The 13,015-nt window shown below is 39.5% G+C and overlaps 1 protein-coding gene across 23 annotated transcripts in view; it reads left to right on the forward strand.

Annotated features, from left to right (window-relative positions):
- SCMH1 (Scm polycomb group protein homolog 1) overlaps window positions 1–13,015 on the forward strand; it is a 176,386-nt gene that overhangs the window by 15,121 nt on the left and 148,250 nt on the right. For 7 of the 23 annotated variants that reach the window (XM_064589342.1, XM_064589343.1, XM_064589337.1 and 4 more), the window contains exon 2: window positions 4,287–4,357. The exons of the other annotated variants lie outside the window; for them this stretch is intronic. The gene's annotated coding sequence lies outside the window, so the exon portion shown is untranslated. The remainder of the gene's footprint in view (window positions 1–4,286; window positions 4,358–13,015) is intronic. 23 annotated transcript variants of the gene reach the window in all.

Raw genomic sequence — 13,015 nt, forward strand, 5'->3', positions numbered from 1 at the left:
TTTCCATGTTACCCCCCTCCCCGCCGTCAGTGTAGTCACCACGGATCCTGCCACCTCTTTGCCTAAAATCTTTCAGTGGCTTCCCATTGCGCTGGAAATACAAACAATATTTGCCCTGCGGTCTACATGATACGGAGCCCATTCTCTTAGCCCATCTCACATGGTGCCACCATCCCCTGCCTACATTCCAGTCACACTGGCACCCTTTTTGTTCCTTAAATATATGAAGCTCTTTCCTGTCTCTGAGACTTTGCACATGCTGTTCTCTCTGCCTGGGGAGTCTTCCCCTGATGCTCTGTTAGTTCTTTCTCAGCTTGAAATCACATCCCCGTAGAGGCCTCCCTGACTGCCCTTCCACAGTCACTGTTTCTTTCTGTTTTAGCACTGAGTCACAAAAGGTAATTATTTATTTGTTTATAAGTTCCATGGGGGTGGGATCTTGCCAGTCTTCTTATATTTAACATCTATCACAGTGCTTGGCATATGATAGCATTCATTAACTATTTGTTGAATGAATGAGTGACTCTTCATTGCCACAATCCTGGTCCAAGCTTCTGTGCTTTTTTCCCTGAATTACTACAGTTGCATCCTAACTACTCTGCCTACAACTGTGCTAGCTCCCTTTAATCCATTTTCCATGTTAATTTTTTAAAGACTTGAAGTCTGGGGAAAAAAATCTCCAAGTCTAGCAAATATACTAAAATTCTTCACATGCTTCCTATTGATAATTAATGTAGCTTATAGAACTTTAAAAAATAATTATTTTGAAAATTATGGTTAAATATTCATGACAAAATTTATCATTTTAACCATTTTTAAGTGTACAGTTCATTGGCAATAAATATATTCACACCGTGTGACCTTCACTGCCATCCATCTCCAGAACTTTTGTCATCTGGCAGAAATGAAACCCGGTACCCATTAAACAATAACTGCCCGCTTCTCCCTCTCTCCTGCCCCTCCAACTACCATTCTACTTTCTGTCTCTTTGTGAGAGCACATACTTGACTCTTCTACATACCTCGTATGAGTGAAATCATATAGTCCTTTAGTGACTGGCTTATTTCACTTAGCATGATGTCTTTAAGATTCATCTGTGTTGTTGCTTGTCGAACTTTTAATGACCTAGCCCATCTGTCTTTGTGATCTCTTTTCACTTTGCTCCTTGCTTTCTGTGCATTAGTGATACGTCCTTTCTTTCTATTCTGTGGGCTGTCAATGCCCCATCTCACCTCACAGTTTTTTCTCATGCCTGTTCCCTCTGCCAAGAATGCTCTCGCCCCTTCCTTGACTGGTTAATTTCCACTCATTCTTCAGAGTTCAACTAAGATATCACTTCTTTAGGGTATATTGCCTTCATTTCCCAGAATCTCTTTAATCTCTGTGTTACAAGATTTCCTAGTGCCATGTGACTTTTCTTTGTACTACTTAGAATAGTTTTCTATTTTTTTTTTATTTTTGAGAGAGAGCGAGCGAGCGAGAGAGAGCATGCAAGTGGGGGTGGGGATGAAGGGCAAAGGGAGAAGGAGAGAGAGAATCCCAAGTAGGCTCCACACTCAGCACCGAGCCACATGGGGCTCAATCTCACAACTGTGAGATCATGACCTGAGCCAAAATCAAGAGTTAGTTGCTTGACCAACCGACTGAGCCACCCAGACGACTCTGTTGTACTTATAGTAGTTTTAAGAGTTCCTGACACATCTATTTGAATGTTTTGGTGGACTAATATCTGTCACGATGGCAGGGATCATACCTAATGTTCAGTATTGTATCCCCAGCACCTAGTATCTAATAGGTGTTTCAGTAGATATATATATATGTAATAAAGAATATTAAAATCTGTTGACTTAATGAATTTAGGTCTGGAAATTGATGGCTTAAGGTCTTTCTTCCTCTAAAAATCTACTACCATGTCTAAGCCTTCCTTGACTACTTTAGTTTGCAGAGATCTTCCTTTTCTGTGAACTTAAATGTCCTTATTCATTTGCCAGATGCTTAACATTTACACAGGTAATCCTTATATCATCTGGAATGTCCTATTTTTTTATATTATTTATGCTTTGTATTTACCAGTTGATCTTCTTCTAAATAGCCACTGGAGTTATTTTTCTTTCTAAATTACAGAGCTGATCAGTTGTGGAACCTCTAGGGCAGTGCTTCTTAAACTACATGTGTTGAAGGAGCCATATTTTTTTTTTCAAGTTTTTATTTAAATTCCAGTTAGTTGGGATGCCTGGGTGGCTCAGTCAGTTAAGCGTCGGACTCTTGATTTCAGCTCAGGTCATGATCTCAGGTTTGTGAGATGGAGCCCTAGCATGGAGCCCCCCTCACCTTGGGGCTCTGCACTCAGTGGGGAGTCTGCTTCCCTCCCTCTCCCTCTGCCCCTCCCCCAGCTTGCACAGTCATGTGCACACATTCTCTCTCAAATAAGTAAATCTTTTAAAAAATAAATTAAAAATAAATAAATTCCAGTTAGTTAACATACAGGATAATATTAGTTTCAGGTGTAGAATTTAGTGATTCATCGTTTACGTACAACACCTGATGTGAAGGAGCAGTATTTTTCTTTCATCTTAGACTAATAATTTTATAAATAAAATAAAAATAAATTGGGGTGCTTGGGTGGCTCAGTCATTAAGCGTCTGCCTTCGGCTCAGGTCATGATCCCAGGGTCCTGGGATCGAGCCCCGCATTGGGCTCCTTGCTCCACGGGAAGCCTGCTTCTCCATCTCCTATTCCCACTCCCCCTGCTTGTGTTCCCTCTCTTGCTGTGTCTCTCTCTGTCAAATAAATAAATAAAATCTTCAAAAATTAAATAAAGTATTAGATGAAATTTTTTGAAGTCCAAGTATAAACTTCAAAATTTTATTAGATTGAATAACAAAATTATTTTGTTAAATTGCAGTACAAAGTTTCAGAGTGCTTACTCTCAATTTCTTTACTTACTACAAACTGGTAACCTTTTGTTGATAAGGACTACACACTGAATACTAACTAGCATCACTTTAGGTCTCTGTGAAGAGAACACTAGTGAGGGGTATCAAGGTGAGGCAGAATGTATAGACTGATTCCTTGCTTCCCTTCTATCTGATAAGCTCTGTAGTTATTATATATTGTTATATTTTGCATAAAAGTGTGTTTGACGCTAGTTCTTTGACTAACAAGGGTCTGAAAACCTCTAGGCTGCAGAATATAGTCCTGGATCTTTATCTGATTCTAAGCTGGTTTTCTAATTCAGTCACTGCCTTCTGTCATATATCCATCCTATGCTTGAGCTACCTATCATTTTCCACAGGACATCATACAAGCCCTTTCACTACTTATTACTTTTCTACTTCCCTTTGCTTAGTTAGAATTTCCTAAACTTTCTTCTCTGCTTGGAATAAGATGCATGCTCCAAATTCTCAGGGAGAAGTCACCTCCTCTATGAAGGCTTTTTCAATTCCTTTAGGCAAAATTGGTCTCCACTTTTCACATACCCATACTAACTATATGCTACATTCCTTTATAATGTATTTTGCTTATCTCTGTCCACTTCTAAATTAACATGGTTCAAGTCTTACCCATCCTTTTATCCCTAGCCCAGGGACTGATACATAGAGTATTCAGTAAGTATTGATTGGATAAATTGGGGAAGTCATCAATATTTGGTACATATATCAGAGAAGCTTTTTATTTGGTCTTGGACAAGCTGGATGATTTTCTCCTCACTAGGGAACCTATTCCTGTATGTTGAGTATGGCATATATAATAAGGGTTGAAATACGTGTCTTAGAAAATACAGGGGCACCTGGGTGGCTCAGTCAGTTAAGTGTCCTACTCTTGATCTCAGCTCAGGTCTTAATCTCAGGGTGGTGAGTTGAAGCTCTGCGTTGGGCTCCACCAGGGAGCCTAGTAAAAAAAAAAAAAGGATACAAATAAAAACCTCCTGGCCCGTTATCTTGTATGGATATGCCTGAAAGCCCCAGGACAGAGGGTGGGAGGTGTACAGAGAAGGTTAAAACCGAATTAGCCTTGAAATTGGTTTAATTGAAAAGTTTGGAATCTGACTTTTTAAATAGCACTCTTGTTTTGTTTTATCTTAATTGCATTTGTCTGTTCCTGCAGTTTTATGAGTGACCTTTAAGTGATCTCTTACTGGCAAGAAAGACTGGCCTATGGAAAAAGTACAAGATTTGAAGTCACGTGACCTAGATAGTCTAATCCTGGATTTTGCAATTACTAGCTGTGTAACTGTTACCAGTTATTTAAACTCTCTGAGTCTGGGTTTCATTTCTAATGCACAGATACTAGTATTTGCCGTTTGTACCTCGAAAGCTTGTGAGGACCAAATGAAGCAGACGATGTGAAAGTGCAGGTAAACCCCAGAAAATGTGCTGTTTGTTACCAGCTTCTTGACTTGAGAGAAGTTAAAATCTTTGTACCTCAGCTTATTCCCCTATTAAATGGGAATAATAATACCTGTTTCATTAGGCTATTGTGAGAGTAACAAGTATGTAGTGTGCGGTTCTGTGGCATTAGGTACATTCTTTTGTTGTGCAGCCGTCACCAACAGCCGAACTGTTTCATCTTCCCCGGCTGAAACTCTGTCCCTGGAAACAAAAACTCCCCACACCTCCCTTCCCAACCCCGGCAACTACCGTTCTACTCTATGAATTTAACCTTTGGGAACCTCAGATAAGAGGAATCATGCAATATTTGTCCTCTTGTAACTGCATGCCCTTTTGAATTTTAAAGTACAGTAGTAATAATGATGCTAATCGTAATGATAATTTTAATGATTACTATTTACTTTTGGGGGTGGGCAGGCACATTGTTTACTTCATCTTTGCAGTGTTGGCCAACAAATGACCTATCCGTCCTCGTTTGACAGTTGAAGAAGCTGAGGCTAGGGAGATTAAATCATTTATCTAAGGTCACAGGTATGTGAAGCATCAGATGCAGAATTTATTCTGTGTTTCCCTGACTAAGGCTCCTACTATGCCTACTACACCAAAAGTTGAAGTAGGCCTGACTCCAGCCCACATTGAGACAGCATCGGAAGGGGCATAACTATGTTTCATGGCCTCCTTTTCTTCCTGCATACCAGTTTACCTTGTTCAGATTTCTAAAAAATAGTGGACTCCTTTAGATTATGAGCTCTTATCCAAAAGAGCCATATCTTTTCTTATATTCCTAGCATCTAACATAGGCTTGGCATTTAGAAGTCACAAAAACGTATGTTAACAAATTGTATGCTCTCATCCTGACCCTCCTTTCCTACTCAAGTAAGTTGGTCTCTGAGATAGAGACAGCTATAAATATAGTTCCTGCTTTCAAGGAGCTTAGAGTCTAGTTGGAAATGACACGTATAAAAAATTACCATCACCAAAATAGATTCTTATTAAAATCAGTTATTATACATGCTGACTTTAAGTGGCTCATTAAAAAAAAAAGTCATGTTGTATTTCAGTTACTTATAAGGCTTAGTTCGTATAAAAAACATTTTTGGGGAAATTAACAATCGTTCCTTCATGAGTCAAGGAGTTGGAAGCAGTCCCTCCGAACACATGTACATATCCCCTGGTGAAATTCCCTGCCCACAACCAAGTGATGCTTGCCACTCTGTGGGGTCAGTGAAGAGTTATTGAGTCAGGCAAGGGGTCCTCCATCTGAGGATTATGTCCTTGTGTTGCATGAGCACATGAGCTACAATCCCCATATACCTAGCAAATGCCCCAACTCTTTTCCCTGGTGGACATTCCACTACGCATTCACTCAAAACCATTATTTCTTTTTTTTTAAATTTTATTTTATTATGTTAATCACCATACATTACATCATTAGTTTTTGATGTAGTGTTCCATGATTCATTGTTTGCATATAACACCCAGTGCTCCATTCAATACGTGCCCTCTTTAATACCCATCACCAGGCTAACCCATCCCCCCAACCCCCTCCCCTCTAGAACCCTCAGTTTGTTTCTCAGAGTCCATAGTCTCTCATGGTTCATCTCCCCCTCCAATTTCCCCCTCTTCATTTTTCCCTTCCTACTATTTTTTTTTCTAAACATATAATGTATTATTTGTTTCAGAGGTACAGGTCTGTGATTCATCAGTCTTACACAATTCACAGCTCTCACCATAGCACATACCCTCCCCAATGTCCATCACCCAGCTACCCCATCCCTCACCCCCACCACCACTCCAGCAACCCTCAGTTTGTTTCCTAAGATTAAGAATTCCTCGTATCAGTGAGATCATATGATACATGTCTTTCTCTGATTGACTTATTTCGCTTAGCATAATACCCTCTAGTTCCATCCATGTCCAAGATTTCGGTTTTTTGGATGGCTGCATAATAGTCCATTGTATATATATATACCACATCTTCTTTATCCATTCATCTCTTGATGGACATCTTGGCTCTTTCCATAGTTTGGTTATTGTGGACATTGCTGCTATAAACATTGGGGTGCATGTACCCCTTTGGATCACTACATTTGTATCTTTGGGGTACATACCCAGTAGTGCAATTGCTGGGTTGTACGGTAGCTCTATTTTCAACTTTTTGAGGAACCTCCATACTGTTTTCCAGAGTGGCTGCACCAGCTTGCTTTCCCACCAACAGTGTAGGAGGGTTCCCCTTTCTCCGCATCCTTGCCAACATCTGTCGTTTTCCTGACTTGTTAATTTTAGCCATTCTGACAGGTGTGAGGTGGTATCTCATTGAGGCTTTGATTTGGATTTCCCTGATACCGAGTGATATTGAGCACCTTTTCATGTGTCTGTTGGCCATTTGGATGTCTTCTTTGGAAAAGTGTCTGTTCATGTCTTCTGCCCATTTCTTGATTGGATTATTTGTTCTTTGGATATTGAGTTTGATAAGTTCTTTATAGATTTTGGATACCATTATTTCTTAAGAGAAATAATGAAAAGCCTGATTCTGCATATGAGAAAAAGTTTAAGAGTATTGATTAATGTATAATGTATGAAGGAATGATATATGAAAGTGAAATAGCTAAGAGACCAAGTGACTTTTTTCTCATGTAGCATATTTTCTATATTCTGTCACTGGTTCCTGTTGGGTATACCAGGCCACCATAGGACTCAATTATGATATTCTGTTTTAACCCAATTCTTCTGACATCACCTGGTATAATCCAGTTCAATTCTGACACTAGCCACCCGGAGTTAGTGTCAGATTGCATAGGTTTAAGGGAACAGGGTTCCCAACAAGACTGCCCCCACTTCAGATGCCAGCCTCAAGTGAGGTCCTCAGACCATCTAAACTTCTAATCAACTGGCTGCAAATCTGATGGTTCCTAGGACCTCCCTCTCAGGTTCAGTAATTCAGTAGAACAACTCAGAACTCAGGAAAGCTCCATACTTATGATTACAGGTTTATTATAAAAGATACAAATCAGGTACAGCCAAACAGAGAGACATATAGGGTGAGGTCCGGATGAGTCCCAAACACAGAGCTTCCATGTCCTCTCTCCATGGAATCAGGGCATCCTCCTGGCATATTGATATGTTTACCAATTAAGAAGCTCTACTGAGCTTCTGTGTCCAGAGTATTGATTGGGGCTTTATTATATTGGCCCTGAAGGTGGGCTGACCCAAAGCCCCAATCCTCTAATCCCATGATGGGTCTTTCTGGCAACTGGCCCCCATCCTGAGCCATCTTATTAGCACAAACTCATGTGTGATCCAAGGGGCTTATGAATAACTAAGATATTCCTGTCACTTGGAAAATTCCAAGGGTTTTAGAAGCTCTATGCTAGGAACCTGGGACAAAGACCAGACAAATTATTATACAGCATATGGTACATGGGAGAAAGTTTAGTATAGTGGTTTGGAGTAGTGTAGTGGAAAGTTATTTTACTTCTTTTCCTCACGAGGTGTAAAGCACTTTACACATACCCGGTACTCAGTAAATCTTAAATATATATTAATATTAAGGAGTATTTTAGTTTCCTAGGACTGCTGTAACAAAGTACCACAGCTGGGTGGTTTAGAACAATGGAAATTTATTCTCTCACAGTGTGGAGGGCAGAACTCTAAAATCAAGGTGTCATCTGGGCCATGCACCCTCTGAGACTGAATAGAATCTCTTCCTAGCTTGCGGTGGCTGTCAAGCCTTGACATTCTTTGGCTTGCAGCTGCATCACTCCAATCTCTGCCTGTCATCATGTGGTGTTCTCCCTGTTTGTGTTTATCTTCACATGTTTTCCTCTTCTTCTAAGGACAGCAGACAGAATCGATGAGGGCTCACCCTATGACCTCATTTAGCTTGATTATATCTACAATGACCCAGTTTTCAAATAAGGTCACATTCAGAGGTACCAGGAGTACGTAATTTTGGTGAACACGACCCATAACATGATGAATAGTGAATTCAACACATAACAGTCCACCCTCTGGCCCCCATTGTGCATAATACATTCACCCCTTTCCAACATCCCCCCTATGTCCTAACCCATTCCTGCATCAACTATAAGTCCAGAATCTCATCTAAATATAATCAGCTCAAAAAGTCCCAAATCTCATTTTCTAAATCAATATGGGTGGGACTCTGATATGGTCCATCCTGGTATAAAATTCTCCATCTGTGGACCTGTGAAACCTAGAAAACAAGCTATCTGCTTCCAAAATACAAGGTAGGACAGGCATAGGAAAGACATTTCCATTACAAAGGGAAAATGGAGGGAATAAAAAGGTCACCAGTCTAAAGCAAATTCACAATCATGGCAAGTTCCATTAGATCTCAGGGCCTGAGAGTAATTCTCTGTGACTTGATGCTCTGTCCTCTGGCCTGATAGGACACCTCCACCCTTTTAAACCTAGAGGGTCCCATTGGCCCAGGCCTCTACATGTGTGGCTTTGCCCTTTGTGTTATTCTTCCTTCATTTTATTCCATCTTTGTTCCCTTCAGTCCAGACCAGCAGCACTTCTGCTGGTATAAAATTCTCAAAAACCTCATCAGTCTTTCATGTAGCTCATGGGGATCCAAACCATCTGACAAGAGGGTCCAAATCTTTCCTGGATAACCATATCTCTATTCCTAGCTTCTGAGATGATTGATTATATCCATGAGTCACAGGCAGACGGTTGTCTAGCCACACCCTTGGCCCTATTTCCAGAGCATGTGGTCTGGTTAGGCAGAGAATTTTCCATATCATCAAGTGCTGATTCCTTCTTGCTTAACAGTCCATTCCTCAGTTTATCTCTGCCCATATTTACTGTAAGCACCAAAGAGAAACTAGGCTAGACTTCAATAGTTGTTTTGGAAATTTTTTCAGCTAAATATCCAAGTTTATCACAAGTTCACCTAATGACCGAATACAATTCAGACAAGTTTTCTGCCATTTTATAACAAGAATTGCTTTTCCTCCAGTGTCCAATAATGTGTTCATTGTTTCCTTCTAATACCTCACCAGAAGCATCTTTAAGGTTCATATTTGTACCAAACATCTCTTCAAAGCAATCTAGGTTTTCTGATTAAGCCTCTACCCATTATCCAATTCCAAAGGCACTTTCCCATTTTTAACTATTAGAGCAGCACCCTACTCTCATCATACCCAAATCTATTGGGTTTCTGAGGCTACCAGAAGCTGAAAGAGGCAGGAAGGTATCTTCCCCTGCAGGGTTCAGAGAGAGCATTGAATCTCCCAAAACCCCGATTTCAGACATCTAGCCTCTAGAACTGTGAGAGAATAAATTTCCTTTGTTTATTACACCCAGTTGGTAGTACTTTGTTATTGCAGGCTAAGAAGCCAAAACGGGCGTTACTTGGAGGTACTATAGTCATTAGTAAAAACAGTGAGTATGTAGTATCCGCCTATATCCACAGGGTTTCTTGCTTTTTCTCTCTTTTTTAAACCATATTTATGTCTAGTTGCACTTAAAGTTTACTTTTGTATGTTAATGACTTATGATTTACCTCTGTTTTATCTCAGGAGGGCAACTTTAAATCATTGGTAGGAATGCTGTGGTACCAAGAAGACTTCAAACTTTTTTTTTTTTTTTGAAGATTTTATTTATTTGAGAGAGAGAAAGAGAGAGAGAGTGAGCATGAGAGGGGAGAGGGTCAGAGGGAGAAGCAGACACCTGCTGAGCAGGAAGCCCGACGTGGGACTGGATCCTGGGACTCTAGGATCATGACCTGAGCCGAAGGCAGACACTTGACCGACCAAGCCACCCAGGTGCCTGAAGCCTTCAAACTTTTGGAGGAGTGGTGGCTTTAGTTTTCCAGACCTTCCTTCTGCCAGAATGCCTAGTACTGGTCCTTGGCTCTCATGCATACTGCCTCCATCAGGGTGAGGCAAGAGGAACTCCAGTGGTGCTTCAATTCGCCCTTGGATAGGTAATTGACTCATGAGAGATGAATTACATAATGAGTCCTTTACCATCACTTCTAATGGACGTCTGTGTTTTTCAGTTTTGAGTTATTTTTCAAGAACACATTCTTTGCCTGTCATAATGAGGACCGATACTTTTTTTGGATTCCCCTTAGTGGCAATCACAGTGTTTGTAGGTCTCTTAGAAGATACTCTGTAAATATTGTTTTGCATTGAAGAAGGCTTGTCCATGGCACTGCTAGTGAGAGACTAGCTGTCGTGATAAATAAGAGATGTTAGTTGCCAGGGCTGTCATTTCAATTTGTCTTGCTAGTGTTGAGCTCATTAATAAATTGCCCCAGTGATAATATGAAAGTAATGAACCTTCTGGAGGCCCAGCTGGGGCACAGAGTGCTAGCAGGGACCTTCAAGGCAATTGCCATTGTTATACACAGTTCTGTTAAAGAGTTTCAGGCTCTTTTTTTCCTTTGAAACATTTATATTTTGCAAAATCCAAATCCTGTTTTAACATTTTTGTACTTTCTCAGTGAGTTTATTTGAATTCAGCTTAACAAATATGTATGTATCTGATGCCTGCTACTGTCAGGCACTGTATTAGACCCTAGGGATGTAAAGAAGACTAAGACATCCCTTAGGGCTTTGCTGTCAAATAGGCAGGAGAGGTATGTAAACAAATAATTGTAATACAGTATTTAAACGCTGTACGTATGAACCAAATATAAACATAGAATAGAAAAGGAAATGATTATCTAGGGAACAGAGCTAAGGGGGCTGAGGAAGAGGAGATTCATTGATTTCTGAGTTAAATTTTGAAGGATGAGTTGTTGACAAGTTGAGTGCATAATGGGAAGAGGGACTTGCAGATGAGTTAAGGGACTGCAGGTCATTTAGAATAAGTTAAGGAAAGAGGGTAAAAGAGGAGAAGATGGGTAGATGAGGCTAGAGAAGTAGTCAGGGGCCTAAATCTTAAAGAATTTTGGTTTTGGGGGGCTGTGTATGCAATGTCAAAGACTTTAGTGGATTTCATGCCACAGGCTACATGGGTCCATTAAAGGATTTTAAGCAGAGAAGCAACATGATGGAATTTTTATTTTAGAAGGATTATTCCATACACATGACAGAGTGGAAGTAGAAAGAAAGAAGGCTATTGACTGGTTTTGTGCAAGCAAATAACAACATAATATGCTGCAAAGGGCATGACTGAGATTGTTTTAAATCCCAGTTCAGCCACCTACTAACTCTCCCAACTCTGAAAGTTCCTCATCAGTGAAATGAGAATAATAGAAATCTCTCACTGGGTATTATGGAAAATCATATGAAATAACATGTATACATAGAAATGGTCCAAAGAGCTGAGTGTAAATGTTAGCTGTTATATATCAACTTCTGGTTTTGTTGAGTTTTAGGTAATCTCTAACCAAGTTTAGGATTTTCAAGAAACACTTCCATTTTCTTTCTATCACTCTCCTAATAAAACAAAGAAATCAAGAGGTTTACAAACCTTTTTATTTACATTAGGATCGATCTTTCAGGATTTCTCAAACATCTAAAAAATAACATAACTAAAGCTTTTTCCTTTGGACACCCTGCCAGACTTTGAGTTGAAGAATCAGGCTTAATGTCCTTTTTAAGTTAGTAGTGCAATAGGAAAAGACTGGAGCCCTAGTTCAACAAGTGAGCTTTTTAGCTAAGAAACAGCACCAGAGTTTACTCTGCCTCTGTTTCTTCAAGTGTTTAATAAGAATAATGTGAACAGGTGTCCTACCTACCGTGTACATCTATTGTGAGGATCATGTTTACTTCCTTTCCTTAAGTAAACATTCACTAACTACTATTCAAGATACTATTACAAAGAATGTAGAAATGAATCAGATATGGATCCTAATTTCAAGGGAATTACAGCATTAGAAAACTGTAAAAGATATATACAAATAACTGTAATACAAAGAAGCTAATATATGAGTCAGCATCGAACATTGTAAAGGACTTTGAAACTGGAAGTCATTTATATTTCGTATAATACATTGTAAAAAATAATGTCTTATAAAGTGCATTTTACATGTTCTCACTATTTGTAAAGTGCTTCTCTAAGCAAAGGTGAAATAGAGTCACTTTCTTGGAAACCTGTGGAAAATAAATGATAAGGATGGATTAAGATTCTAGGTAGATTTTTAAGCGTATATGTATATTTTGATACCAGGCTTAATATTCACTAATATCCAAGTGACTTTGTTAAAGTACTCTTTGAGCCGCGGGGTGTGTGTGTGTGTGGATGTGTGTGTGTGTGTGTAGTGTATAGTGTATAGTGTGTATAATGGAGATAATGTCACGTACCTCTCAGGTTTGTTGTGAGGAATAGTCATTATATGTAAAAGTGCTTAGAAAACAATGTTCATTCCTTCCGTTACACTACCCACTTTTTCTCTATTGCCTGATGTTAAGCTTTGAGTCAGCAGCTTCTTTGAGATATTTTCAAGTTGATTTTTACTTATGAAAAATTTCAAACATACAACAAAATCAAAAAGGTTTTGCTATGAAAAACCTCATGTCCACCACCTATATTTTACCATTACTTGTAAATGTCACATATCTATTTATCTGTCCTTCCACCCACCCAGCTATATTGAAATTTCTCTGGTGATTCTTTAGGACTTTTCTGAAGGAGGTTTTCTA

Source organism: Mirounga angustirostris, unplaced genomic scaffold (assembly GCF_029215605.1).
Source record: "Mirounga angustirostris isolate CCGP_5_RB_7025 unplaced genomic scaffold, mMirAng1.0.hap1 SCAF_4, whole genome shotgun sequence".
NCBI classification, from domain to species: domain Eukaryota; kingdom Metazoa; phylum Chordata; class Mammalia; order Carnivora; family Phocidae; genus Mirounga; species Mirounga angustirostris.